Source organism: Phodopus roborovskii, unplaced genomic scaffold (genome assembly GCF_943737965.1).
Source record: "Phodopus roborovskii unplaced genomic scaffold, PHOROB, whole genome shotgun sequence".
NCBI classification, from domain to species: Eukaryota; Metazoa; Chordata; class Mammalia; order Rodentia; family Cricetidae; genus Phodopus; species Phodopus roborovskii.
The window spans coordinates 21783554-21799225 of record NW_026126517.1 but is presented as its reverse complement, the minus strand read 5'-3'; positions in this window follow the sequence as shown (position 1 = coordinate 21799225).

Genomic DNA, 15672 nt, shown 5'->3' with positions numbered 1-15672 from the left:
CTAGATACAAAGGTATGTACTGCTACAACTATCTGATCAGTACATTTTTATTCAGTAACAGGTAACTTGGGTACCTGTCTTCAAAGTAAGATGGGGGACGATCACAGAACAAGAAAGGACCTCACCACATAATGAGAATTTTATGCAGTAGGTGGCGGTGTTGTGGTGGAGGGGGGCTGTCCTCAGACCTGATGCAGAGGAAACAGATCTGGGTCTGGAATGTAGCCAGGTAGTTAGGGGAGCATGGAGAGCTGGGTGCCAGGCAGAAAGGAGCAGGTAGGAAAGACAGAGACAATCATGGATCTCAGTGGGACTGGACCTCAAAGACCAGCTAGCTACCTTACCTTATCCAAATCTTTTCTGATGCTGCACTTCCTGCCAACATCTCTGGCAAGCAGTGTTCCAGAACCATCTTGAACAGCTCCAGCAACAGGGAGCTTCTGGCCTCTAAGGCAGCTCTCTGCTATGTGTCTCTCCTCCTCCCTGCTCTGACCTGAACTCTCTTCTCCCAGTGATCCCCACGGACCTGAGCTACACACTTGGAGCTCTGAGTCACTCAATGGACATCTTTTATAGCCCTCCACATTTGACTTTAGCAATAACCAACCCTTCCCCTGAAACCCCAGGCTGGCAGCAAACTCATTATGCAGCTGAATATCACAAGATGACCTTCAGTTCCTTTGAATGTTTGTGTATTTGTTTTCGTGGTTTTTCAAGACAGGGTTTCTCTGTGTATCCCTGGGTGTCCTGAAACTCACTCTGTAGACTAGGCTGGCCATGAACTCAAAAGATTCACCTGCCTCTGTCTCCTGAGGCCTGGGAGTAAAGGTATGCACCACCTCCCCTGACCTTAAAAAAACTTTTTTTTTTTTTTTTTTCTTAAATGACAGGGTTTGTCTGTGTGTAGTCCTGGCTGTCCTGGAACTCGCTTTGTTGACCAGGCTGGACTCAAACTCACTGAGATCTGCCTGCCTCAGCCTCCCAACTGCTGTGATTAAAGGTGAGAGCACCACCATCAGGCCTTTAAAAACTATAAAAAGTCTATGAGTGTCTGCCTGTGTGCCCCATGTGTGCCTGATGCCCCCAGAGGCCAGAAGAGGGCATCAGAGTTCCTGGAACTCCAGTTACAGATAGCTCTGAGTCACCATGTGGGGTGGGTGCTGAAAAGCAAACCCAGATCGTCTGCAAGAGCAACAAGTTCTCTTACACTGAGCCTTCTCCCAGCCCCTTGCCTGTGTTTGCACTGGACTGGCCAATGAATCCAACGATTGCCTGTCTCCAGCCTGATACTAAAAGCACGCATTAGCTAGGTGGTGGTGGGTGGCGCATGCCTTTAATCCTAGTACTCAGGAGGCAGAGGCAGGCAGATTTCTGAGTTTCAGGACAGCCAAGGCTACACAGAGAAACCATATGTGTTGTATTTAAAAAATAAATTTTAAAAAAATGTACCACTACAACTGGACTTTTATTTGTTTGTTTGTTTCAAGACAGGGTCTGTAGCTCTATCTATCCTGGAATTTTTCTTTGATATATATATATGTGTTTGCCTTCATGCAAAATTTCCACAAAAGTCAGAAAAGGGCAGTGGATCCCCTTGAACTTGAGTTACAAATGGTTGTAAGTCACTATGTGGGTGCTGAAACAAAAGCCTGGACCTCTGGAAGAGCAACAAGCATTCTTAATCACAGGACCATCTATCTCTCCAGCCCCTAGAACTCACTCGTAGACCAGACCAGCTTTGAACTCACAGATCCACCTGACTCTGCCTCTCCAGTGCTTAGATTAAAGGCATGCACCACCACAGTCAACTAAAGCCTACTTTTCTTTTTATTCATTCATTTATTTATTTAGAAATAGTTTCTCTTTATAGCCTTAGCTGTCCTGGAACTCTCTATAGAGTAGGCTAGCCTCAAACTCAGAAATCTGCCTGCCTCTGCCTTTTAAGGGCTGAGATTGAAGGTGTATGCCACCACTGGCCTGCTTGTTTTAATTAAAAAATATATATATCAACTTTGTGCGGACTTTAGTCTCAGTACTTGGGAGGCAGAGGCAGGCAGATCTCCGTGAATCTACAGAGATCTATAGAGGGAGTTCCAGGACAATCAAGACTCCACAGAGAAACTCTGTCTTGAAAACAAACAAAATCTACTGAGTGAGTATGTATGTATGTGTGCCCCTAGTGCACTCTAGAACAAATGTCATGGATGGTCCCCAGCAAGGCATAAAACTGAACAGGGTAGGCCATTGTGGGGCACACACCCTTAATCTCAGCACAGGAGGCAGAGCAGGCAGATCTTTGTATGAGTTCATGGCTAGCCACATCTACAGGCCAGACTAGGCAAAAAACAAAAATTTCCCAGCACTCAGGAGGCCAGCCTGGTCTACAGTGAGTTCCAGGACAACCAAGGCTACACAAAACCCTGTCTCAAAACAAAACAAAACCAAAAAAGAAAACCAAAACAGAAATCACAACTGAATGTGGTGGTGCTCACCATAACCCAGCACTAAAGTGCTGAGGCAGGAGGATCAGAAATGTATTGTTGGGTCACAGAAGCAGCCCAACAGTAAAGCAGTCCCTCTAATCTAATGACCTGAATTCAATTCCTGGAACCCGAGTAAAGGTACAAGGAGAGGACCAACTCTACCAAGTTGTCCTTTGACCTCACATCCACACATGGCACACAAACACAGAATAATAACAATCCTTTAAAGTTCAAGGTCTTGGGTACATATTGTGTTGTAAGCCAGTCTGGGCTATACCAGACCCTGTATAAATAAATAAATAAGTGGAATTTGATTTTTACTTCCATATTATGCTAACGGCTTGCTCAGAACCCTGATTCTGTCTCACCAGGGCAGCTTCTATGCTATGCCTGCCCCCACCCCGCCGCGGTGTGCTGGAGGATCTTGGAACATTCTTGTTAGGTTTCTGCATCGATCCATATCTGGAGCTGATGTTTGGATCCTTACCCTGTCTTTTGCTGTTTACCGTCCCTCTAGTCTCGTATCTGAGAAATGGGATGCTACATCACTATATAGCCCGTTAATAAAAGCTTCTGGCCAGGCATGGCGGTGCACACTTATAATGCCAGCACTTTTGGAGGTACTAGGAGTTCAAGGGCATTCTCTACACAAGAAATTTGAGGCCAGCTTGGGCTACATGAGGCCCTTGGCTGTGGAAGGGACAAAAAGAATTTTAGTTGATAGAGATGAAGAGAGACAGGCGGCATACAAATGTTCAAGTTCATACCAGTTCATGTCACACTGAGAAATAGCAAGATACATGTAGGAGACACTGTAGGTGGGAGGGGCTAGGATCAGATGAGCCTTAGAGTCTACCCAGAATCAGAAAGGCTCAGAAGCTTTTTGAGTTGGGAGAGCCATGTGAGGACAGTGGGGTGTAGCAAAAAAAATTAAAAAATAAAAAAAAAAAAAAACCACACTAATTTTGGAGAGCTCCAAATCTGGATTTGAGTCCCAGCTTTTTGGCTGACTAGTTTGGGTGAATTAACCACTTTGAGCTCCAGCATCTTCTTGAAAAATGGAATAATAACTATCTGATCAAATATTCTGATGAAGTGAGGTATCATGTATGAAGTGGCTAGAACACAGTGGCTGTTCAATAAATAGTAACAAAGACAGAGCGGGAGGAAGGGATAGAAGGTGTGTTTGAGACCGGTCTGGTGTCTGAAGTATGGCTATAGCTAGGTCTTCCCCTGGGACCTTCGGTGAGCATGCAGAACGGCTTGTGGAATGCTTGATGCAGGGTTACAAGGGAAGTGGCCTCCCCAGGAAAACTGATGTGGAGAATAACAGGGTCACAGGTAGCAACCCTCTACCTTAGTATCTGAGAAATGGGTTACTATACCTCTCCCCAGTCAGGGCCTCACGTAGCCCAGAATGAAGTCCTGATCCTCCTACTTCCAGCTCCCAAAGTGCTGGCATTACAAGTGTGCACCGCCATGCCTGGCCAGAAGTCTTTATTAGTGGGCTATATAGTGATGTAGCATCCCATTTCTCAGATACAAGGTCAGAGGGATAGTGAGGTGGGGTTTTTTTGTTTTTTTTTTTGTTTGTTTTTTTTTTTTTTTGTTTTTTGTTTTTGTTTTGTATGCTTGGTTTGGTTTTACAAGACAGGTTTTCTTTGTGTAGCCCTGACTGTCCTGGAACTCACTCTGTAGACCAGACTAGCCTCAAACTCACAGAGATCTGCCTGCCTCTGCCTCCCCAGTGCTGGGATTAAAAGTGTGTGCCACCACCACCCTGGAGGGATAGTGAGGAGTTTACATTGGATAGTGACAGGGAAATCCAGAGGGGTGGTCTAGAGAGGGCCATTCATGTCTAGGGCCACTGCATTAGGACATAATAATAGGATGGACACACACACACACACACACACACACACACACACACACACACACACACACGGATATGGCCAGTGAAGCAATGAAGAGGCTTAACTGAACTTCGAAGAGAGAGAAGTCAGAGCCAGTTAGGCTTGGAGGCTATACCCCATACCCAAGTCAGCTGAAAGGCATTGGCTGCATGTCTCCAGGGTGAACTAGGGAGAATACCCTGCAGGGCACTCTCCAAAGATTGACTTTGACCCAGTGCAGGATATCAGGAGTGAAACGGTCCAGTGCTGTCCTGACCCCCATCCCCTTCCTTCTGGCCAGAGAAGTTCAATCAGTGCTCCCCCACCCCCACACACAGCAACAAAGCTCTCCCAGAACCCACTGGGAAAACCCTGTCCCTCTGAGATCCCAAAAGGGACCCCAGATGGTAGCTACAGTTTTAGACTTGAGGGGGGAGAGGTGGGAACAAGGCCCTGGAAAGAGATCTGCCCAGAGGGACCTGGAGAAGGCGAGAGATAGGAAGGTGAGCACCCTGTGCCCTGAAGAGAGCAGAGCAACAGAGAATGAGAAAGGAGAGATTGAATTGGGAGGCAGAAAAAAAGATTTGCTGAGAAGCTGATGAAGTGCAACTGAGAAAACTGTTGCCATGGTGACAGGTCCAGAGGAGGGAATAGGAATATAAATCGGATTATGAACTTTAGGGGATCTCGTATGTGCTGGGGTGGGGGGTCCTGTAGACAGCCCTCCCATGATGAGGCCCTCACTTTTAGCCTTCCTTCAGCCCATGAGTCACTCCCAGGCCAGACAGGACCCTGAGCTCTCCACACATGCACACTCGCAAACATGGAGGGAGACAGAATACACCTGTGTTCTTACCTCCAGGTGTCCCTGGCCTCTTCCAACACTCCCTCTTCCTTCAGAGCCCCAAAGAGGAGGAAGAAGAACTTGCCTCAAGCACCTACTATTTGCCAAGTGCTGTGTGGGCTCCCTCACCTCCTGCTCTTTCTCATCACCCCAGATCTGTGAAGAAGAGATTACAGCCACCATTCCTAGGCAGTCACCCAAGTTCAAGGTCAGAGCTGGAAAGTAGCATCCAGAGGGCTGGACCCTCTGCTCCAGGCTCGTTCATCCTCTTCCCAGCCCTCTGTTTACCTCAGGAGCCTGCTTCTCAGTCTTTAGCTTGCCCATGGGCAGACTGCACACTCTGGAAGCTGATCAGAGTTCTGCTTCTATTCTTGTGTGAGGCTCAGGATCTTTGCTCAGTGGGAGGCCCAAGGGTGCTTTGGGGAGCAGCCTTAGAAAAGTGGAGAGGAAGGGCTTGGGCTGAGAAATTCCTGAAGCAGGAAAAGGGCAGTGGGAAGCACAGACTGCTTCTAGCGGTCCTGAAAACTCAGAGCCTGAACTGGGGCGTGGGGGTCTGGGGAGGCAGCAGCCTCCAGGGTACGGGTCCAGACAGCAGCAAGAGTGACTGGGGTGGCATGTGCCTGCAGATCCCTGCAAGTGGAAGGGACGAAGGAAGAGAAGGAAAAGTGTTCCCTCTCCCCCTGTCCCTTGGGCTTCTGTACAGATAACAGCTTTGCAAAGGGCCTGGGGAGGTTGGAGGCCAGCTTTGGGGTTGTGGCCTGGGCAGCCGTACCAAAACTACCAGCCCACTTCAGGAGGATGGGAAAGGATTGAAAGCATTACTGACCCCTCCCTATCGCCCTTTGCTCTTCTTGCCAGTGGTAACCATGAACTATCAGAGCTGTGGATTGGTTTGGGCTACATGTTAACTGGAAAGTCCCTGCTGGTGATGCCAGCAGCTCGGAAACTGGCTAGAACTTCAGGAAGGGTTTAAAATGGCAGTTGGTTCTTGGGTCTTTTGGCCACTTGTCTGGAGACCTGGGGTCCTAAACCTTCCTCTCTAGCTGTGATTTCCAGGAACTGCTCCCTTCAGCTGTGTGGCATTTGGCCTTCTTTACCCCACCCCCACATCCCTGGAAGGCTCCTGACTTTCCTTCCTTGTGCCCATCAGAGGGAACTAGAGACAGTCTGATGGCACCTATAGATAGTTTTAGTCTGTTGCTGTGATGAGACACCATGACCAAAGCAACTTATAAAAGAAAGCATTACATTGGGAGTTTGCTTACAGTTTCAGAGTGTGAGTCTAGGACCATCACGGTGGTAAGCATGGCAGCAGGTGGGCATGGTTCGGAAGCAGTAGCTAAGAGCTTATGCCTAATCCAGAGAAAGACTGGGCCTGGCATGGGTTTTTGAGATCTCAAAGCCCACTCTCAAGGCCACACCTCCTCCAGTAAGGCCACACCTACCCCCAATGAAGTCACACCTCCTAATCCTTCCCCAACAATTCCACCCTCTGAGGACCAAACATTTCAATATATGAGCCTATGGGAACCATTCTCATTCAAACCACCCAGAAGGAGCCCTGAAGGTCTTAGAACTCTGACAGGGCTTAGGAGAGAAGATCCTTCTCTGATCTTCCTCTGGTCCTGTCCTCACCAGGCTGTCTGGCCTCATGGTCTTTGAGGGAGTCCTAGACCCATCTCCATGCAGCCATTTTGTTTGTCTTTGGTATCCTTTTGCCCATCTGCTCGTTCACGCCTCCAGTACAAGCTATTGTTGTCTTGCACTACCAGGGATGGGACACAGGGCAGTGCACATGTCAGGCAAAAGCTCTGTGATTGAGCCACATTCTCAGCCCTAGCACCTAGTCTGAAGAGCTCCCCAATGGCTCCCTCCTCCTTGCCAAAGCCAGGAGCAGATCTTACCTCTCTCTGCTTTCCCTGCTACCATTGCTGCTACTGGTTCACTCTACATGCTTTCTTCTTCCAGCAAGGGGAGAACAATCCCTCCTGCTCTTTTCTCTCTTAAGGAGGCTTCTCGACCTCCTTTACAAGCCTCACTCTTCCTTTGTCCAAGATGTCAAGGTTCCTTAGGCTCTTCTCATTTGCACACACTCCCCCCTCAAGGCTTCTGCCTGCCACCCCTGTACTGACTGTACTGACTGACTGCCCCACCTGCACCATAGATCACACATCCACCCCCCCACCCCACCCCACCCCCCCACCCCACCCCCCCCACCCCCCCACCCCCGCCACATGCTCAGTATCTTTAGGCACCTCAGCTAGCAAGTTTAAACATTTGCCTCGGCCTCTCAGGAAGGTGCAGTGGCCTGAGCCAGGACAGGAAGACATCCCTAACCCTGCTCTCCACTCTTCCATAGCCATTTAGCCTCACTGACTCCAGGCCCTGTCATTTGTCTCTCACAAACCCTTTTCCTGTCATCTGCTGTCTAGAATATGATCTCAGCAGCCTCTAAAGTGTCTCCCAGCTGCTCATCTGCCTCAGCTGCTACACCACAGTCATCTTTGAGAAACACAAACCTGAAGCCAGGTGGTGGCACACGCCTTTAATCCCAGCACTTGGGAGGCACAGGCAGGTGGATCTTTGTGAGTTCGAGGCCAGTTTGGTCTACAGAGTAAATTCCAGGAAAGTTAGAGCTGTGACATAGAGCAACCCTGTCTTAAAAACAAACAAACCCCTACACTACCTGATCATCACACTCTCCATTTTAAAATCCTCAAAGGCAATTTTATCCATTGGATAGAAACTGAAACTCCTGGGCTTGGGGTGTTGTTCAACATGCTTGCTCAACATGTGTAAAGCCCCTAGGTTCAGTTCCCAGATCAGGAGAAAAGTGGGGGGGGGCATAAGGAGCAGAAGGAGAGGGAGGATGGGCAGGAGCAGAAAAAGGAGGAGAAAAGAGGGGGAGGAAGGAGCAGGAGGAAGAGAAGGTCAAGGAGGGGGAAGAGAAGAAGGAGAAAGAGGGGAAAGAAGCATTGTTTAGGGATTTTTCCTGATTCCATTGAATCTGCAGTTTCTCAGTCTACAACAATCTCCTCCCTCTACTCCTCTCTCCAACTTTACTCTGCTAATTCCTACACTTTTAGTTCGCTACTTCTTTCCTGTTTCCTCCAGGAAACTTTATAGACTCCCCCATTTAAATTTACTCTTTGGCAAAAAATTCCTATTTGGCAAAATTTTTACAGAAGTGCAGCCTTAGTCTCCTTGACAACGGTCCCCAGCTACATGTGGAGAACATCCATGGGCCCAGCTCCCCTGGAGGCTGAGCCTACAGGAACTCCCTTTACACAATACAGTATATTAATTGAGATTATCCATTCTGTTGGTTCAGTTTCAGAGAGCCTAGTATAGTCTGTGCCCCTGAAGACCGTAGACTCTGGGGAAAGTGGAGTGATCTCCACCAATATAGCCTTTCTCGGGAGCCTTAGGAATCTTGAACCCCAACACCCTGAATGAGTATTTCAAAATTCTTTGTCTGCAAGCTCTTCTCTCCACTCAACTTTTCATTTCACTAAAAAACCAGAGGCTTTCAGGAAGGACCCCCTTAGTCCTTAGGACCATGCCCTCCCATCTCCTGCCTTTCCTACTCAACTTCCCCCAACAGCATTCTTCAGCAGGCCTGCCCTCATCATCTTCTGTCTGCAGGGAGACAACACTCTTGTGACATCAAAGGCCAGCGTGTTCACATCTCTGATCAGAGGTTCATATTCTCTATCTTCCAGAAGACTTTCATCAGTTTTAGCTATCACTTTCCTATATCTTTTTTCATATATTTTAATATCTCCCTTTGTTATTACTGCTGTTTGTTTATTGGTAACTTTTTTTAATTTTATTTTCCTATTTTGGTGTTTCAAGACAGGTTTTCTCTGTGTAGCTCTTGCTATCCTGGAACTCACTCTGTGGAGCAGGCTGGCCTCCAACTTACAGAGATCTACTTGGCTCTGTCTCCTGAGTGCTGCGATTAAAGGCCGGCACCACCACCACTGGTTCTTGGTAACTTTTAAAAAGACTTATTTGATTATTTATTTTTGGTTCTTTTGAGACAGGATTTCTCTGTGTAGCCTTGGCTGTCCTAGAACTCAATCTGTAGACCAGGCTGGTGTGGAATTCACTGAGTTCTGCCTGCCTCTGCCTCCCAAGTGCTGGGACTAAAGATGTGTGCCACCACTGCCCAGCTACAAGCCTGCTAGATACATACATACATACATACATAGATTCATCCAGAGCCGGGAAATAGCTAGCAGGTAATAGGTTTACCCCAAAAGCTGATGATCTATGTTTGGTCCCCAGAACCCACAAAGAAGAGAACCAATTCACAAGTTGATCCCACACATGTGATGTTGCACACATGTACTCACCAACATGCACACACACAATCATACACACACAATAACATATGTATGCATACCTTTTTTTTTTTTTTTTTGGAGGGTGTCTTTTGAGTCACAGTTTCTCCGTTTAGCCCTGGCTGTCCTGGAACTCTCTCTGTAGATCTGTAGATCAGGCTGGCCTTGAACTCAGAGATAGCCTGCCTCTGCTTCCCAGGCCTGGGATCAAAGGGGTGCCACCATCACCTAGCTTCGGTTTTATTATTTTTTTTTTTTCTTTTGGCTTTTCGAAACAGGGTTTCTCTGTCCTGGAACTAGCTCTGTAGACCAGGCTCTGGCCTCGAAATCACAGGGATCCACCTGCCTCTGCCTCCCAGGTGCTGGGATTAAAGGCGTGCACCACCAACGCCCTGCTAAGCTGGAATGGCACACATTGTGAGCTTCCCAGTCCTGGACACTGAGCTCCAGTGTTCTGGAAGAACAATCAGTGGCAACTGCAGAGCTATCTCTCTAGTCCTGACACACCATTTTTGAAACTCGGTCTACTCCCTCCTTCTCTCCTAATATTCATTTCCTCTACTCCCTCCCCTGCCACCCCAGAAGCCTGTTTGTGCTTTCCCTCTTTCCTTTTAGTGTCTTTGCAAGGGCCTCCTTCCACAGTCAAGAGAGGGGTCCTGTCACATGCCTGTCGTCTGTGCTGAAGACTCATGTGCCCCATTATAATGTCCTCTTGGCTGCTTCCCACGGCCATTGCATTGGTTAGCTATTACTGCAGGGAAGCTGCCACAAAAGTAGCAACTTGTAAATGCAAACATTTGTTCTGAGAGTCAGGTATCTGGGCAAGGCCCAGGGGAGTGCTTCTGCTTCAAGAAGGCATGGTGAGGATGTCAGATGAAATGCAGTCATCTGGTGACTTCCTAGACTTAGTGGCAAGCCTTCCCAGTCATACACTGTTTCCTGAGGCTTTAGTTTGTTTGTCATGGAGATCTCACCTCAGCATGGAAATGCTGTTATCTCCTCCAGAGTGAGCAAGGAGGAAAGTCTGAAGCCACCCTCAAGTGAGTCATTGCTTCTGCCACCCTGGGGGGAGGCGGCTTTGACAGAGTTTCATCATATATCCTATAAACCGGCCCTGGAGCTGCTATAGCTCAGGCTGTCCTTGACCTGTACACCCTCCTGCCACAGCCTCTTGAATGCTGGGATTACAGGTGTGCAGCATCATGCCTGGCTATTCTGAGTCCTGTTTCTTTCCCTGCCTCCCTCCTACCTACTTTACTCTCCTCTGTTTGAGGCAAGGTCTCAAGTAGATCAAGGTGGCTTCAAATTTCTAATCATCCTGCATTCAACCTCCCAATATTACTTTGACTGGCCTCAAACTCCTGGCTCAAGCAATCCTCCCGCCTCAGCCTCTCCAGTAGCTAGAACCACAGGTACACACCAGCATGCTTGTGTGTACTTCCATGATTATCCTATGTCCACACATACTAACTCCCACACAGTGGGAACGGGGTTTCACAGAGTCACAAACCCTGAGGAAACAGGAAACAAGGATCATTACGGGTCATCATGAAGGAAGCCTGCAATCATGATACCTCAGACTTCAGGGCTCCATAGGGAACATTTTCCTCCCACCCCGCCATTCAAATCTGTTCTGAACCATAACGCTGGAAATCATTTCTTCTTCTCACTTAGACATATTTTGCAGTCTTCACTGATTCCAGTCAATCTCTGTGACATGACTCCAATCTGCCCCTCTCTATGCTCATGCCCATGGCTTGGTCACACTTGTTTTTCTTTTCTCTCTAGGGTAATTTTGCTCCACAATCTCCTCACCTCATGTCTGACCTGCTGCCAGACTATCTTCTACATTGTTGCCAGATGATTCTTCCAGAATTTAGGTGAAGAATCTTCAATGCAAAAATTGGACCCTTGACAAATACTAAGTCACTGGTGGTCCAGCTGGTAGCTGTAGAGCCCATCAGGCCCCACCTCTGAGTCCTCCTTTTGGCCAAGATGTTTAATGTGCAATTTCTAGGTGTGATAATAATTCATGTTGATTTTCTTTTTTTGAGATAGGGTTTCTCTGTGTAGCCCTGGCTGTGCTGGAACTTGCTCTGTGGTCCAGGCTGGCCTCAGACTCAGAGATCTACCTGCCTCAGCCTTCAGAGTGCTGGGATTAAAGGTGTTCACCACCACCACATAGTGATTCGGCTCCCTCTTTCTAGGCTATCTTCCTCTACTTACTTCAGGCAGAGCAGCTTGGGTTCACTCCTCTAAATTCTGCAGGTGAGATCAGGAGTTGTCTCTCATTGCTTCAGTACCACCACAGAGGGATTTTTCTACCAATGTTTAATAAGTGAATGACTCAGACAAGCTGTTCCGCATGCCTGGTACTCTGTGGCCACTAACCCTTGGGTAAGCTTTGCCAGCCTTAACGTGTGTATCTGTGCCAATGACACAGCTGGAAAACCAAATGCTGAGCTATTTAGGCCACTTCATCCTTTTTGCTCTGTGACCTTGGGGATGTCATATATTATCTGGGTACCCTCATTCCTCATCTGAAACGAGGGCTAATAAAAAGGAGAGATTAAGATGGATTAATTAAATCAGTATTTATTGAACCAGATACTGTCCTAAGCACTATTAAATAAATCAACTGGAGTGATATACACCATATTCCCAGGAGACAGGTTTTACTGTCTCTATGGGAGTGGAAACTACAGCATCTGGAGAAACCGCTCAGCAGTTTAGAGCACTTGTTGCTCTTACAGAGGCTCTGGGCTCAATTCCTAGCACTCACATGGCAGCTCACACTCATCCATAAGCCCAGGTCCCAGGGATCCAATGCCCTCTTCTGATCTCAGAGGGCACCAGGCTCAGGAGAGGCACACAGACATACATGCTGGCAAAACACTCATAACCCATAAAATAAATTAATCCACTTGGAGTGGAAACTACAAGTGAAGCAACAAGTTAGCCAAGGTCACAAAACTGGAAGGTTTGGGGTAAATGGTTATGTTGACCTTAAAAAGAAAAGAAAAAAAAAAGTATCTAAGCCTGCACTGAGCATTTCCCAGCCTTAGAGCATCAAAGAACGTCTTCAAATTTTGCAACAAACTAGCATTTGGTGAACACCACTTCTGATCTGCAGATGTCTATTGCTTGCTGGGTTATAACTGCTCTCCACTCCACTTTCTATCTGCATCTTTGTCCATTCTGACACAGGGTTTCTCTATGTAGCCTTAGCTGTCCTGGAACTTGCTCTGTAGATCAAACTGGCCTTGAACTCAGAGATCTGCCTACCTCTGCTTCCCAAATGCTGGAATTAAAGGCATGTGCCACAACTACCCAATGCTCTAAAATCACTTCTACAATTGTCATATCTTGCTAGATCTGAGTTCAGAAGGAATGGGCATTACCATTTTTGTTTGTTTTGTTTTATTTTCTTTGTTGTTTTTTGGTTTTTCAAGACAGGGTTTCTGTGTGTACCAAGCTCTGGCTGTTCTGAAACTTACTTTACAAACCAGGCTGGCCTTGAACTCAACAGAGATTCACCTGCCTCTGCTTCTCAAGTGCTGGGGATTAAAGGCTACACTCAGCTGGAGCCTTCCTATTTTCAACTTGAAAAAAGAAATGAGGCTCAAAGTGGCTCATCTAGTTATAACGCATCTCTCATCATCAGGAGGTCACCATCAGCATCTGGCATGCCCCTGGAGACAGGCAGACATATTTTTTCTAATTGCCTGGGAGGTAGAGAAGTTGCCTAGTTGAAGCAGAACTGTGAACATGTCAGGAAGTCCTGGGTTCTGCTCCTGATTCTTCTGACTGCAGAACTACTGTAGCTGAAGAAGGTGGAATGGGGCTCTAGGCCAGGAAGAGGAGGTTTGTTTTAAGATCTGATTGAGCAGATGAGGGAAATGAAGAGCTACTCAAGGGCAAGAACTTATCTTACTTTTATGCCCCTCCTGCCAAGTTTATCCCAGGGACATACCTGGTACTCAGCAACTGCCTGTTGGTTTGTTGAGGGCATTTGGGAGGAGGAAGGAGTAGGAACTTGAGGACAACAGAGACAACAGAGATCAGGAGAGAGACTCCAGACATGTGACCCTGGTTCCCTTACTTGGCCTTAGGAGATCCTCCAGAGGAGCGGGGGTGCTGTGGCTTTAAATGATTTCCGCACTGTCAGTGAAGCTGCTGTTCTGAAAGAGTTATCCTCTTGCTCCTGTGCTGGGCCTCCCCCTCCTCTCAGCTCCCCAAACCCTTCTCAGCCACTGTGATGGGATAATTAGATGCGAGAGCTCAGCACAGATGATGCTCCAGTTGCTTAGCAACTAATGGTTTCCATGGAGACCGCAAAGCACAGCCTCTAGAGCAGCCAGTGAGCAGCTCGGCAGGGCAGGGAGAAGACTCAACTCTGCTCCTCCAGAAACCTGGGGAGGGTTAGGGTGGGGAAGGTGAGAGGGGGAGATGGGAGAGAGATGGGAGGGCTTAAAGGCACAGAACCCTCATATTCCTTTAAAATGGGACCAGAGATATGCCCTTTCCTATCTTACTTTGTCTCACTCCTAATTTCAAATGGGGCTTAAGAATGGACCAGTACAATCTGCTCTGCCTTAAACCCATCCTCTCCCTGATTCCTCCTTATCCCGAATGGGAGGAGATAACTCCCAACCCTGCTATGTTGAGGTTTTGAGACACACCAGGAAGATCTCCTGACCCTCATTTCCCACAGTTAGCCCTTGCCCCCGCTTCAAGTTCTCCCTTGTGTGTGGCTCTTCTTTCGGTGTGCAGAGTGAGGATAAGATCTCATCTAAAGGGGACAAAAGCCAAGGAGCAGGAAATACAGAAATCAGTTCTCCTCCCAAAGGTAGCCTGGCAACATGAGAAAAACCCCTGTCCTGCTTCCCATTAGGGGTGTGTGTGAGTGTGTGTGTGCGCGCGCGCGCACGCGAGCGTGTGTGAGTGCCTTAAAAACACCATTTTAGGAAACAGCTCAACAGGTAAAGGCTCTTGCTGCCAAGCTGGATGATCAGAGTTGATACCCAGAAACCACACTGTGAAAGGAGAGAACCAACTCCCACAGGTTGTCCTCTGCCCTCCATGTATGCTCTGTGCCACGTTAGGGCATGCATACACAAGATAATACACATAATTTAAAAATAAAGAAGTGTAGTTTCAAGCTTTACCCCAGACCCTCTGAATCAGAAGCTTGCTTGAACTGATGCCACGATAGCCCATTCATTGCACAGTAACTTTGGAGACACTCTGGTATTAGCTCTGCTGCTCTCTGCCTAAGCCCCCAGGCTCTGTCTGTACGTTCCTTCTCACATCCCAGGCTTTAAACCCACCCACCATGGGGGAAGACATAACCCTCAGCCCTTCACTAGTCCCCACCAGGAGTGACCCTTTCTCTGGGACTGAGGAATGTAGGTGGTCCCTGGAGCAGACACTAAGGGTACAGAGCTCAGGCCCTGTAGAGTACCCCAATCTGAAAAATCACACCCCCCCTCTGACCATTTTCTGGTGACAACCTGAGTCTCAGGTTCCACTTCTACGAAAGGCAATGCCACTCATGCCGTTGGTCAAGAGAGTGAGGGCATTCAGAGCCTCTCACTACTCAGTGTTCAGAGTAGGGGTGTCTAAACCCATGTCAGTCTCCCTCTGGTTGAAAAAACTTCCTTTACTTCTTTTATTTAGCCTGGGGTGAGGGACACTATTAATAGTGTTCATCTTGTGGTTCCTGGGACTGAAATCCAATGCCTCATGCACATCACCATTGAGCTACATCCCAGCCCTTTCCTTCTTTTTTGTGATTATCTTGAGGGTTTTAGTTGTTTATTCCGACTGATTTTTAGTTTTTGTTTTGTTTTGTCAAGACAGAGTTTCTCTGTGTAGCCCTGGCTGTCCTGGAACTTGCTCTATAGACTAGACCGGCCTCAAACTCAAAGATCTGCCTGCCTCTGCCTCCCGAATGCTGGAATTAAAGGTGTGTACCACTAACACCCCACTTGACTTGGGTCTCACTGTGTAGCCCAGGATGGCCTGAAACTCAGGATCTTCCTGTCTGTTGTTTTCTGAGGTTTTTCTTCTTCTTTATTCTCCACCAGCCAAACAAACGCTTGTTA